This window comes from Uloborus diversus, chromosome 10, assembly GCF_026930045.1.
Source record: "Uloborus diversus isolate 005 chromosome 10, Udiv.v.3.1, whole genome shotgun sequence".
Taxonomy (NCBI): Eukaryota; Metazoa; Arthropoda; class Arachnida; order Araneae; family Uloboridae; genus Uloborus; species Uloborus diversus.
Window position 1 is genome coordinate 111215270 of NC_072740.1, and position 15803 is coordinate 111231072.

Here is a 15803-nt window from a genome sequence, read left to right on the forward strand (position 1 = left end):
TTTTACATAGATGCATTCGAAATGCTTAATGATGAACTTTGTTATCATTATACACTGCGTAGGTGAGATATTAGAATTATGACAGTAAGTAAATAACTTTAACTTCATCGCAATAATGTTTACTTTGCAATGCACTGAGATCTTCATAACTCACTTATTCTACAGTTAATCTGTGTTTTATACGTTAAAAATGATGAGGATCAACCAAACTTTTATATTATTTGGTAAATACGATTAAAAGGAATTCTCAGAATGTACTTAAGCTTCTATTTTTTCAAAAAACAGAAAAAAAAACATTATTTTTGTCAAAAATTAATCATTTTTAAGCTGTCGCTTTTAAAGTATTGATTTTAAACACATGTTGAAGAACTTCAAAATTAAAAAAAGGAGCTTAATTTCAGTTTATATTAATAAGGTAGCCTGATCAGTATATGAAATTTTAGGCACAATTCTTAGCGGTAAATAAAATTATTAAATACGGCAGTATTTTGCATATGACAATCTAAAAATTTATTTTCATCTAGTGAGCCTCCATTAGTATCCCTAACACAGAGCATTGGTAACTGGATTAACTATTGAGAGCTGGTACAACCAGTTATCTCGCCCTCCAGAATTTAGACTCGAGCCTGAAGGTGGGGCTAGTTGAGCAATTTTTTCTTCAAGTGATTATAGCTCCTCCACAATAAGTCTCAACAGCTTGTGTGGCATACCGATGGATTCCTTATTTATTCTTCTACAAAAAAGCCCATAGTAATTTATTTCTGACTGATCAAGTTCAAAAGTTACAGCTGTATAAACGAAGAAAGTCAATTAGGCTCAACTTACCCCATAGGTGAGGTAAGTTGAGCAAGGGTATGGGGCAAATTGAGCAGTTACAGATTCTAGTCTAACTAAGGTTTCTAGGCATGAAATAAAAATTGTATTTGATAATCAACCGTTACTTTATTAATTCTAAGTTAAAAAATAAAACAAAACATAATATTCTTCTAGATATTAAACATAAAAATAGAATCAACAAAAACGCAACATATTTAAAGATTTTTTTTTTTTTTTGGAATAAATTCAGCCTTTCCACTTAAAATCAGATTTTTTCAATTTCAATAAAGATTAAATTAAGAAAAAATATCCATAATGACTAAAACTAATCATCATCATCATCGGAATTGCAATTGATGCAAATGAAATGAAGGCCAGTAACTTGGACACATTTTTTATGTGCCCACACTTTACAATCTTTGCATTGGATCCACTTCTCTCCTGGTTTGCTGTCAGACCAGAATTCGCTACAAACCAGGCAGATACATTCATCTTTGTCACTTTCATCACTAGACTGAAGTATTTTTTTACTAACACTCTTCTTTTTTTGTTTTCAATTTTCTTCTTTTGCTTCTTAACTTTTTTACTAGATTTACTCTGTTCGTCTTGCGACGCGTTCTTCTCGGGTGTATCTGTGAGAATTGCAGCTTTTCTCGAGAGAAAAATAAAAGTCACTATCATTTTAAATCACGGTGTAAGTTGAGCAACAGTTGCTCAACATACCCCGACCCGAGTATTTGAATTTAAAATGAGGTTATGAAAAAACTGTATTAGTTTAAACAAAATCCATAATAGATATAGAAAATACATAAAATTAATGAAACTTTAACACTTACTTGATTGAAAATGAGTAACATTTAACCTGTACAGAAGAAATATAGACAGACAAGATTTTTTTACTTTTCGTTCGTAAAATAAACAAAGCGCACGCGTGCCTTACTCGATCGTAAATTCGCCACTAGCGGTCGCGTAATGTGTTCCCCTCCCGCGCCCTCGCCTTTCCTTCATTTGACGTGTTAGCGTCCGGTGTATAGTTTCGGAGATATTTCGATTGCCCAACTTACCCCTATGCTCAACTAGCCCCGCCCTACCCTACCCATGTTAACTGCTGAGTGACCAATCGTAGATATTTCTGACCCAGAAGTTTCACAAGAACAAGCCCAGCATCTACTCTGCGGCTCTTTTATAGTCTTTGACCCCAAATTTGTGATCCCCTGATCCGGGGTTCGAATCCTAAGCACTATGTTCCCCGCGATCTCAAATCTACGAATGTATTTTACGGATACCTTGTTTTCAGTATGGTTAATATTTTATTGCATGGTTTGAAATAACTCGAGGATACTTTGAATCATCATAGCCAAAAGAGTTAAAATGTTTAAAATAATTTTTTTCTGCATTCTTGAATACAATAGGGGCCGTTTAACCTTTTAACAAACATTATACTTAACAGGAGACTTTTGCAATGCAAATAACAGACGCTTGTGTGAAAAAACTCCTAATACGTATAAATGAATTAAGGAAACACTATTTTTCGTTAAAAATCTGAACACACATATGGGGTGCATTGAGGCATTTAAATGTGTTGAGAAATGAGGATCAAAAGGAGTGTGTTAAGCTAACTTTATTTTTTAAAAGTGAACAAAAATTAAATATTTTTCTAATGAAATACTTTCAATTTGATTATTAAAATTATTTTTCCTCAATTGAAAAAAAAGAATCATAAGCCCAAAGCCGATGCGTTAATTCCATAGTTAAAAAGTAGTTTGTTGCATTAGGCACTTTTTTGGTGTTTTTAACTTTCTGTAGTACTTATTGTTCATTTTTAAAAGAAGAAACTCGGTAAAATACTTGTCTTTATCATAAAAGTCATCAAAAGACTTACCTCTTCAAAAAAACTTGCATTGCTTGTGAGGTAGAGGATCTGGGCAAAGCAGGTTAGCTGGTATCATTAAATAAATGATATTAAATCAACTTGAACGATAACGTAGCTCACAGCTTTGATACACAAATCAGTGGGCTTATGCTCAATTGTAAGAAGCTCAGTTTTTCTGCAGTTGCCTCTAGGTCAGTTACCATCAGACCTGTGTTATTTGGAGCAGAGGTAGAATTTGATTTGTCAGTAAGACTTGGCAGCATGTAATCGGTGTATCACCACGCCACTGGCGTTTTCTTTTTTATTTACCGACCACTTACAAAATAGGCAGAGCTTCTAAGTCTTCAAGTATTGTAATTTGCACACAGAAAGCGGCTAACTACCAGCATTGTTCAAGTACAGTCATAGAGTAAAAAACGAAACTCTCGCTCGGGGCAAAAATGTGACAAGCCACACGGAGTGACTTTTCGATCAAAATTTTTGTTTCTCATAACTAAAATTGAAATCTACATGACAAAGGATTGTGTCATTTAAAGAGAAAAAAAATTTAGTTTTAGAATTACAGATAATAGAATGTATAATACCTTTGAAAAATTCTACAAATACTTTTTTTTTTCTATACGTTGGAAATCGGCATGCTGAAAATTCACATCATGTGGCAGATCACATTCTTGCCTCGAGCCCTTCAATTTTACTAAATATGTTAAATAAAAATAAGCTTAATATTAAGAACATGAAAATTGCAATGATTATTAGTTAGTCTTAATTAATACTTAAGATGTTAATGATAAGAACTTAGACATATAATTATAACAAAAATTATTTTTGAATTAGAACAAAATAAAAGAATATGAGTATCAATTTTTTGAAAATTGTTTGTGTTATCATATACTTTGATCGAAGAGAATAACTTTTTCCTGAATGCAATAGACAGCATGTACCGAGTGTCCTGAAAAAGACTGACTGTTTTCAAAAATTTATAAGAATAAAATAGTTAATGATAAAAAAAATTATTTTTGCAGAAAATTCATGTGGCGGGCCGTAAGTTTTGTCCCCCAAAGTTCCAAAATTTAGTTCAAGAATTTTCCACTAGATGGCGCTGCAGATTTTAAGACCGTGAATCAAAGAAAGACAGAAAATTACATCACAGTTTTTCGAAAAATGTTTTTAATCAATAAAATTACGCAGCAATATTTTTAAAATGCCTGCCGTCAGCTGCAACCAGATGTTGAAATCGGAGGAAAACTCGATGAATTTCAAGAATTGTTTTTTGAATTAAAGGATTACAATCTGCAGCGCCATCTATTGAAAAGAGTTTGAAGTAAAATTTTTCTGCCAGTAACAGACTTGCAAAAACCAGGAACGTTTTCTGCTAAAATTCAGTAACCTTCCTGAAATTATCCCGGAAGCTTCCTGAAAAATTCAGAAATCTTCCCGTTAGAATTCAGTCGTGTCTCTGAAACTTTTGATTAAACTTATGAATGTATAATATAATAGCTCGGCATCTTCCTGATTTACCAAGGTAGTTCCAAGAGCATTATTGGAAACATGGCCAAAGCTAAGCCAAAATTGCAAGTAAATGACGCGAATTTTACCCGCCTGCAATTCTTGCAAAGCAAAGTAGTCCACACTTATTCGCTCCCTTTGGAAGCTTAATTAGCATGGACGGGCCGTAATTGAACTGAAGCCGACGCACTTTATAAATACGTTTAGTTAATCTTTAAACTGGGAACTAAAAATATTTTTCACAACAGTGAAAAGTCTGCATTCGTGCGACTTACAGCAATTCAGGAAACTTTTTGACATGGATACTTGATTTTTCCAGAAAGTGGGTAAAAACCATTAAAATCCCGAAACGTAACTCGGAAATACTCAGTAACGTTTCGGAATTTTTTTACAGTGTTGGCCACTAATGTGCCTAAATTCTGTCAGTAACATAGACAAAAAAAAAACAGTAAAGTTTCTCACTAAACTTTGTAACCTATCTTAAATTACCTTGGAATCTCTCTGAAGAATCCAGAAACCTTCTGAAAAAATTCTGTCACGCTTTTAGAATAAATCAGGAACCTTCTAAGGAAACGTACAGGTTTGTACAAATAGTTTGACCCCCTCCCTTGTTACCAGGAAAGCTACTAAAGCATTTTAGCAAATGGAAATGTGTCCAACGCAAAACTACAAGCGAATATCTAATAACTTATTTGCCTGCACTTCTAGCAGAATTATAGTACCCAGAGACTACACTTCACTATCGTTTGGGGTTCAGACAAGCCGGTACGCCTGTAGTTCAGTTGATGGTGAAACACTCCGACTAAGGCTCCTATATAAGGGGAGCTGACTTATCCGACATTTTGGTTTCAAAATTGTAGGGCGAAAAAAATAGTAATTGTGCAAAAGTCTCATTTCAGAAAAGTGGTGGCAAAGCTTTAGATGTGTTACCTGATTGATGTTTGAGTATTTTATTCTGTAGATGAAGACGATTATTTTTATACAAATTAAAAACAAATAAGGTGAAAAAATGAGGTTTATTACAGTAAACATTTCTTGATACGTTTTTGTTGAATTTGTGAACTAAGTAATCTTTCTAGATTTACCTTAGGTGACATTTTACTCAACTTATCATCAATTGCTTTACGACATAACAACCAGCGAATATTATAACGTATTTATAAATACTAGAAACGAGGTTGGATCCAATTTTGTCTTGGAACCAAAATGTCGGATAAGTCAGTCTGTCCTTTTCAAGGAGCTCTAACTCCGACTATATTCTGAAACTAGTAGCTAAGCATATTTTTCACAACAGTGAGAATCTGCACTCGTGCAACTTGTAGCAATTCAGGAAACATTTTCGCAAATATACTTGACTTTCCCAGGAAACTGGTAGGAGCCCGTGAGATTCCGGGCTTCCAAAACGTTACCCGGATATAAAGTTTCGGAATTGTTTTAAAGTCTTAAAAGGGTGGTACTTACGTTCTTATAACACTGGTAAATAATTGTGAAATAATTTATTTTATAGATTTTCGTTATTATGGGCCATTTTTGGACTTGGGTTGCGTTGTTTCTAAGGTACGGATGGGTCATCCAAGAAAAAAATATTTGATAATTTTTCCAATACGAAAAATTTGTAATTGAGGGTCTGAAAGGGTAAAATTGTCAGTGGAGTAAAGTGGTCACACATCAAATAAAAGTCAACATTGTTGAAAGTAAATGAGGAAAGGGGGGAAAAGTGTAAGGGATTAGAGTAAGAAATGATCAAACGATCAAAAAAAAAAAAAAAAATGCTTACTTCAAAACTAAAAACTAGTCTAAACACAAGGGAAAAGTTTCATTGCTTTAGCTCAAATATTTAAAAAGTTATGAGTGGTTTAGGTCATGCTCGCTATGTGTTCTTATGCAAAAGAAAAACTTTAAATTGCTTTTCCTCGATGATCGTTTTTTTAATGCTTTTTATGTTATTATAATCCCTAAGGATTTTTTTTCTATTGAAGATAGAGCTTTAAAGTAATACTTTTTGCAATAAGGAATTAGGATAATATATTTAGCAAAACTGTGCATTGGATAAGCATTTCATAAATTACTCAAATGTTTAGAGCATGTTATACCTTTAAAAACCATTTAAAAAAAAAGAAAAAACAATTGCGACTTTTTAAATAATTAGCCATGGAAATTTTTCTAATAAACACAAAAGCAAATAAATGCACAGATTTTTAGAGATGATGATTGTGATCTTTTAGCAGAAAGCTTTTTCATATTAGTGCAAAAACAAAAAAGCCTTAGGGATTTTTAAAAAAAATGAAATTTTCCTAAATGTTTTGATTTTTTTTTTTTTTTAAAGTGGGCAAAAATATTTTAAAATTAAAAAAAATATATATTGATTACGAAATAAATTTGCATGTTTTCGTTTGAAAAAAAAGTTACATTTACTTAAATAAAAAAAAAATGTTTGGAAGTTAATGTGACCTTTTAATTTTTGCATTTAACAAGTAGAAACTAAGTTATGAATTCAAAACTTAATTTAGTGAGCGACTGAACTTGTTTCACTCCGTTTCAGTGTTCACTAGTTCAGAATACCGACTGTTTAACGAAGACCTAAATTAGGTTTTATAGTCTTCTTCTTTGATATGAAATGTTTTCTCGTATCTTTCGCAAGGCATTTTTTATTGAGTCATAATTCCTATTTGGTTTCATTTAGATGCATTCTAAATCAAATGTTCAGTATAAGTGTGTGTTGCAGCAGATGTTTAGACATCATTATGCTTCCTTTTTGTCCAAAGACTTTTTTACGTCATTAAAGAGTAACTCACTTTTTTAAAGAAAAATTGCATTGAATTTTTTCCGACTGCAAATGTGTTAAATGTAAACATCATTTTAAAGTACAGATATAGAATTTCTAGCATTATTGGTACAATAAAATGTATTGTAAGCAAGAACACTTTACGTGCTATAAACTTTGAACAAAGAATTGATTTTATAAAGTGGCATATAAAATGTATTTACAAAAAAAAAAAAAAAAAAACTTTACATAAAAATTAAGAAAATGAAAAAATAGAGTTCTTACCTGCAATTTAAGATAGACTGACCAGTGAATGATTACATCATAATCGTAATTTCATTTACAAAAACTTATAACATGGTTAAAAACTATTATTTGCACATAGCAGTGCAAGTATTTAAATTAATTCTATACTTAGGGCAGACCGACAGTGAATTAGCACTTAAGGGTAATTTCATTTTCAGAAATTCATAGCATCGTTAAAAATTGTAGCAGTTGGAACAAGACAATAAAAATGTTTTAGATTATTTGTGTAAAAACACTTAGGGGTTACAATACCGGACCAAAAATTCAATACTGGTATTCGGTATTTTTAACACGTGATACCGAAATACCGGTATTTGAAATTTCTCAAAAAATGCTTGAAAACATATTGTTTCGTTGTCACATTTCATAATTTTGTACAAAAACTGTACTTATGAAAACGTATTGTGAACAAATGTAAAATGAAGGAACAAATGTCATAATAAAAAATCAATAATACTCGTAGTAAGAAAAATAATTCATCTGTTGAATTGTCTCTAAGTCTAGAACTCATTTCAGTGCTCAACTTTCCTACAGATGAAAATTCTCTTTCTGAATTCACGCAGGTCGGTAATTTTGTTGACAATGCGTAACACACACCTCCTCTAATTGTCTAGAAGACCTTCATCACCAAGTAATTCGGTCTTTTGCGTGCTGTTGTTGGATAAATCCTTTTGTATGTGGATGTGTATGTTTCCTTTGTATTATGTGTATTTTTTTTATAACTATTTGTAATTTAATTCCGAGAGACTATACTTTTCCAATATCAACATCATTTTCTCTTGAGCAGAGGTTTGTATTTGCTTTTTATTTGCCCTTTGGTTCGAAATTAACGATAAATTTGACGAAAATAGATCTTGTTAGTTTCTCTTATTTGTTTTCGCTTTCTTTTCAAAATTCTTCACAATTATGATTATGTAAATATCTGAAAATATGTTTCAGTTGATTATGCTTTACCTCTATGCAAATTTTCAAGGCACTGCATAATTTCTAAATATCATCTTGCCAAGTATAAAACCAAATAGAGAGACAGGGCAGCATACCTATACTGGTGACAATAAATTACCATTTGTCATGCTAACAAGAAAAGGTTCTTGTCAAATTTTAGTATAAATGAGACACTTAATTAGAAAAGAAATCAAAGTATTACTGTGAAATGCACAGTTGAAGTTAATTGTTCATAGAAAAATGCATTCATAACACTCGAAATTAAATTTAAGGAACAGTGAGTGACGAGGGAAATGGAAAAAATAAAAACGTTGCACAAAAGCGCACGAAAATGCAATTCATCTCACGATCTAGTAATGACAATATCATTTTGCAATCTTTCCGCTACTTTTGTTTTATGATATTGTATTATTTCGTGGTTTTGAAATCAAATTTTTACACCAATAGAAGGATTTTGGTTCTGTATGATGGAAAATAAATGTAGAGGAGACCGGGGATAGTTGGCGAACTTTTTAAACTTTTTTTTTTTTAATGTTGAAAATAAAATAGAAAATTTTTCTTTGATTGCTTGGATAATCTGTATGGTATCAGCAATAAAGTCGTATTTTTGTTTTGACAGTACTACGCTTTGTCTATTTTTTACATAATTTTTTGTGAACCTTCGCAGAGTTCGCACACTTGCCCCGTCTCGGGGTAAGTTGGCGAGCCGTATCGGGTAAGTTAGTGAATTGAAAAAAAAAAATCATAAAAGACAAAGAAAATGTCACATAAAGCCTCAACGATGCTTTAAATAAGCAAGAAAAAACTTACCAATGAATGAAAAAAGCGAAAATTGGTATTGTAATTGCTTTAAAATTAGATATGTTACACCATAAAAATGTTTAACTGATTTTGAATTAAGTGCTGAAAAATGCAAACATTATTTGAAATGAACTATTTTGTTTACCTCTTTTTTTTTTTTTTTTTTTTTGCTCTTGGGTTTATTTTTTTCTTAGGTTCAGAGATTTCTTGTATGTTTTTTCTGGACTTTTTGTGATGATTTGCGTTTTTTTTTTCTGCTAAGATTATTTCTTCTTGAAGAGCCTTTTTGATTGGAGTATTAAAGAGTATTGCTGTAGACGTTTTTAGTTTTCATCCTTTTTTGATCTGACCTTCTCCAGCTTTGGGATAAGGTCGTATATGATTAAGAGTAATGCTCAGAGAAGTATGTGGGTTTAGCTGAGACGTAGCGCTATCTTGAGTAAGAAACTCTACATCTGAATTATTGAATTGAGTAGCAATCGGCTCTAGGAGAGGTACATCCAGTTTTATTACTTTCTTCCAACATGGTTGCCGCTGATTCTGATGACAAAAGAGTTAAAATACAACTTCAAAAATAATGTATTTCTTTTATGACACTTAGCATGTTATTGGGTCTCAATTTCAGCAAAGCTAATACATTCCTTAAAGGTTGAGATGAAAAAAATATAATTCTTAATTATGAGAAAACTGAAATATTTTCAGTTTTTAAAATACGGAAACAAGTTAACTATAATAATCTTAAAAATTTTACTCATATCAGATGAATTTCCCTACTCCATAGACTACAACTATATATAACTTTTATGTTTTTATTAAATATTTAATAAATTACAAGCCTTCAAAAATGTAACATTTAGCATTTATGAGAATGCTATTCAATTTGACCAATTTTCAATCGTATGTACCTATTAAAATAAGAAATATTAAGCTAAAAATTTTAGAAATTTTTATATAGGCATAAAAAGAATAAAAATTCATAAAAATCTGTTACCATGCTGCCACCACTTCTTTATGAATTTTGCTCATTTCGTATGGAATGACCCATACATTATTTATTTATTTATTTATTTATTTATTTTATTTTATTTTATTTATTTTTTTTGAGCAAGTAATTGCAGGCACGTGTTTCAGCATGTGAAGAAACCCCTTTTTCAATGCAAAAGCAATTAAATTAGTGATCTTTGAATCGGTATTCTTATTTTTATTTGTATTTTATTATTATTTTTTTTAATGTGCGAAAGGGATTTACTATTGCCAATTCATCTCAAAAAGCTTCGGAAAAGTTATAAAAAAATAAAAAAACGATCTGTTCATTATTTGGGTATGTTCATTCACTGGGCAGTGGGCACGCTATTATTAGAGACAAAATATACTTTACAGGTTCTATTTTACTAAAGTCCAATCTATTCAGAATCTTATAATGAAGCTAATTATTTACAAATTAGTAATTTTCCATTAGCAAATTTAACTTGAGGCAGATTTCCGCGGAGTATATATCTAACTTTCTCCAAATATTTTACTTATTCAAAGTCAAATAATCCATTCCAATGTAGGTTAGTGAGTTAATTATCATTTGTCGAATTTCAACTTTCAAGAGTATCATCACCATTTAAAATAATGATAATTACCCTTTATGTAGATATCCACTTCATCTCAGTTTCTTAAAAACAATTGCAGAAGTCTCTAGTGCAAACATAATTAAATTCGAAATAACATTCAGAATCTATATTCTAATTAGGCAAACGAGAAATGAGCTTATATTGTTAGGTAACACATTTATTAAGCAAGATTTTAATTAACAAAATGCTCGAGTGTCGTAAATCGCCGCCCATAATTAATTGTTAACAAGGTTATTTGAAACTTTTGTTCACTTTTAACTATTTGAGAAATTTGAGGGTCAGGAGAACTTTGATGTATGTGACTCAGATGGAGTACGTTTTTCTTTAACGAATATCATTCAAAATGTGTTTACTTTAAAAGCAGAATTAATTTTCTGTTTTGAAGTTTTATTTCAATTGCAATAAACACACAATGTAGACGGTTCGAAACTTTTTATGAAAAGTAAAGAGGTAGTTTGAGTACATTAACATTCATTTTATATACCCTCGTTGAGGAAATAGTTGTAAAATATAAAACTTACTTCAGAAAAAGAAAAAATGAGTCTGTAAAATAATTTTTTCATACCAATTAAGCCATTGAGAAGCAAAGAAATATAAGTGATAAAAGTAAAAATATCGAGATAACCATTACAAATCATTAGAGAACCTCTCCTCTGCTTTGGGGCAAGAAATAGTAAGCTCTAGTAGGTGCTGCTGTATAGCATAATTTAGAAAAAAAATTAATAAATATCTTTCGAGGAACTTTAAACGCAATTTATTCGAAATTTTAAATACAGTCGGATCCCGATTTAACAAATTCATCGGGACCGAAACGTTTTTATGTTAAATCGGGGATATTCGTTATATCGGGGTGTGAAAAAAAAAAAGGCATTTACCTTCTAAAAGCTCTAATAAGCAACTGCGCAAAATATCCATAGTTAGAAAGTGTAACACTTTTTATTCAGCATTCATCGACTTATCACACACTAGGTTAATTTGAAATTTTAAAGTACTGAGTAATAGATGTTTGACATTTTCCTTGATACCTGACTCCAAATAGTTCTTTTGCGACTTTATGGAGAGAAAAAAAATACTGTCGCATTTACAACCTGCTGCATGAGATATGGTTTCAGTTTACAGGCCATGAAAAGCATTTGATCAAGTAACAGCTTTAACGGGAGTTTCATTATCGCTTTCTGCATCAGAATCTCGACTCATCAGTAAAAAATTGCTGATTCCAAGAAAAGTCTTTTCCTGCTTCGGATAATATAGATCTATCATTTGGAAAGCAATGCAATCTTTCCTAACTAAAATTAACAATTTTTTTTTTCGGCTGTAAAAATAATTCCTTAATTCTAGTAAGCAACTGCGCAAAATATCCATAGTTAGAAAGTGTAACACTTTTTATTCAGCATTTATCGACTTATCACACACTAGGTTAATTTGAAATTTTAAAGTACTGAGTAATAGATGTTTGACATTTTCCTTGATACTTGACTCCAAATAGTTCTTTTTCGACTTTATGGAGAGAGAAAAAATACTGTTTCATTTACAGCCTGCTGCGTGAGATATGGTTTCAGTTTACAGGCCATGAAAAACATTTGAACAAGTAACAGCTTTAATGGGAGTTTCTGCATCAGAATCGCGACTCATCCGTAAAAAATTGCTAATTCCAAGAAAAGTCTTTTCCTGCTTCGGATAATATAGATCTATCATTTGGAAAGCAATGCAATCTTTCCTAACTAAAATTAACAATTTTTTTTTTCGTCTGTAAAAATAATTCCTTAATTCTGGGTTTAGTATTCGGTAAATAGGTGTTTTTGCCTTCCTTTTAGTCAGAAAAAAGAAAAATTCGCTTTATCGCGAAATTCGTTAAATAGAAGTTCGTTAAACCGGGATCCGACTGTAGTTCACTTGCATCCCATTGCTTTTCACTGCTTCCATTTATATCCATTAAACTTTAACTTATTTTAAATATTACTTATCCACTTACAGAAAGAAACTGCTGTTCAGGTGACAGCGGGACAAGTCCCTTGCCGCTGATTGGTCCAGCAGCCATATTTTCTGCTTGGAGGAACATCACTCGCACTCATAATAGTCACTGAATGTATTTTACTTTATTTCAATAAATCCATCGCAAAAATAGAATGATGATGGTGTAAGTCATTTGAGTTACTTTTTAAAAAACTACAAATAAAACTGCTGATAAAAGCAGCATTTTCCCCCTTCATTTTTGCACTCAAAATTAACTGGATTAATTATGTTTTTCAGTTTTAAAATACCAGAATTTAACTTTTTTAAAGGTTAAAAAAAATCTGTTCGCAAAATAAACTACAAGAAATTTTAAAGCATTAAAACTCATACTCATTCTAAAGCACATAAATAATTTTTAAAATTTGAAGTATTTCTAGAAAATATACTTTAAGTGGCTTAAAAATTGACAAGAAATTTATATTTGCAGAATAAATGCTACAAACAAGGAATTAATTAGTTGTGTTAATTTAATGTGGACTTGATGAGGGCATAGGGTTTATCCTGTAGAAAAACAAATTTATTTTTTTATTTTTCAAAAAGAAAAAAAAAAAGACAAAAACTTTCATTTTTACAATTAAAAAAAAAAACCTGGAAAGCGAAAGTTTTCCTCAAAACTAACTAGCTCAAAAACTCTCTAAAAACCAGGAAGCAAGGCAACAGTGAGTCTACACATGCTTCTTAATGTGTCGAAAATAAGAGTTAAAACTGAAGCATATAATCAATACATACGAATTTATGTTTACAATAAATTAAGAGAGAAATTTAATTTTTTAAAAGAAATTTTTGAAACATGAAAGCAATATCAATACACCAATGAATATGCTTTATAAATCAAAAATGAATTCGCAAATAAAATTTGTATCTAAAAAATAAAAGCACTAATTTATTTAAATATTTTTCAAAGGCAAGAAAATGACTAAATTTTCGATTTTACAATAATGAAAATAAAATAAGTGATTAAAAAGGGAAATTTTTCTTCAAAACCGACCAGCTCAAAAAATGTCTCTAGAAACCAAGAAATAAGGTTTAAAAATTAACAGTGAGTCCACACATGATTCATAATTTGTGGAAAATAAAAGAGTTAAAGCTCAGGCACATAATTAATTCATGTAAATTTATTTTTACAATAAAAAAATGAGAAAAAAGTTTAATTTTTTTAAACTAGTTTTTGAAACATAAAAAAATAGATTTATTTCTGGTATGCTTTATAAATAGAAAACGAATTTACACATAAGTTTTGTATCTAAAAAAAAAGAACTTATTTATATACATTTTCAAAAACAAGAAAAAGACAAGTTTCATTTTTACAATAATAAAAGCAAAATAAATGATTAAAAAGGGAAATTTTTCTTCAAAACCAACCAGCTCAAAAAAAAAAAAAAAAATCTAAAAATTACGAAATAAGGTTCAAAAATTAACAGTGACTCTACACACGCTTCACAATTTCTGTTTCATAAAAGAATTATGAATCAGGCAATCAATACATCAGAACTATTTTTTTTTAATTACTTGACAAAATTTTCACGAATTAATTTTTTAAATAAATGGACAAAAGTTTTTTATGTATAAATTCAATTTTTAAACATGAGAACAATTTCCAGATAATTTAAAATAAAAAACGAATTCATACATATATTTCATACGTAATATATACAAAAAGATGAATTGACCCGGACGTGATTTGAACACGCAACCTTCTGATCTGGAGTCAGACGCGCTACCGTTGCGCCACCGGGCCACACTAAAGGAGGAACTGTCAGGGTTTACTACAACTATACTATTGATTGACCTGCGCTGTTACGACTGCACTAGGAAGGAGTGACTGAGTGGTAGAATTTGAGTCGGTAGAGTGTCCCCTCGTTATATCGTACCCCGTTATATCGTCCATTCAGTTATGTCGCAATTTTCTTTCGTCTCGCGAAAAGTTTTTTGTTCGTGAAAGGAAAGATGTTGTTTTTGTTTTGAATCCGCAGAGGAAAACCTAATCTATTTCTCGGAGCCAGTTTTTTCCTTTAATTATCAAAACGGACATGCTTCCCAAATGGCATCTTTCCGTTGCAATTTAGTCTACAATTTTCTGCTCGTATTTCAGCAAAAACATCAGAAATATTTTGAACTTCAGATTTGTTTGTTGAATGTTTCATTTTTTATGAAAAAAAAATCATTTTAATATTTAAAACTGATTAATTAAAGCGAAATATGCATCTTTCGGGTTAATTTTTTTTTTTTTTTAAATATGTTAGATCACACCAATCATTTCAAATTCTTCCTGGAAGGGGGGTTGGTTACACTCAATACAAATTTTATCAGAAAACGACAAAACCTAATTCACTCTTACGTAAAATTTATATCTTTTTAATGCCACGGGAGGGGGGTCAATTCACCCCCGGACTGGCCTGTGTTTGATGCATCTTCCACATGATTTCCTTATTTCCTTTAACTCCTCAGGACTTCTCTTCATACTTTTAAAATTGAAGGCAATATCCCAATAATTTCATTGGGAGACTTTAATTTGCCTAATCTATGCATTCGAATTGAACTCTAATTCAAATTTCTACGGAGTAATATGATTTAGAGTATTGTTCTTACAGAACGAGCAGCAGATCTTTGGCTCATATTTCTTGATTCCCCATGGTTCTTGCATATTTCTTTTTCCAATTGAAGTGATTAAAATTTCCAATGAAAATTTAATACGCCATCATTATCATTAAATCTGAAGTTCAAGCGTACAGCTATACAATACGCCGTACAATGTTAGGGGCCATTCCTTAATTACGTAAGGCAGATTTTGGCAATGTTTGCCCCCCCCCCTCTTAACCCTATATATGGGAACGTAAGATGTTTCAAACCCCTTCCTTCTATTCTTACGGAAGATTCCATTTCGTTTTTCATAACAATAAAATAACGAATCTTAGATCACTGGAATCGTGTTAAAATTCACTATTATTAAATTATTTTTTAAAACCTCTTTGTGTAAAGAAATATTTACTAAAAATTTGGAATCTAGACTTGATGTTTTTTTCGATTTTTTTTTTTTTTTTTTTTTTTTTTTTTTTTTGTATGACGCGATATTAATTGAAATAAAACATGCCATACATAGTGCGATTCTTTTATTACATTTTAGACTATTCATTCTTTTAAAACAAGTTAAAAAAAAAAA

General features: G+C 30.8%; 1 non-coding gene across 1 annotated transcript; it reads right to left on the bottom strand.

Moving 5' to 3' along the window:
* Window positions 1-14309: 14309 nt before the first annotated feature.
* Window positions 14310-14381, bottom strand: Trnaw-cca (transfer RNA tryptophan (anticodon CCA)). The gene has a single exon. It is a non-coding gene; the product is annotated as a tRNA-Trp (tRNA).
* Window positions 14382-15803: the final 1422 nt, after the last annotated feature.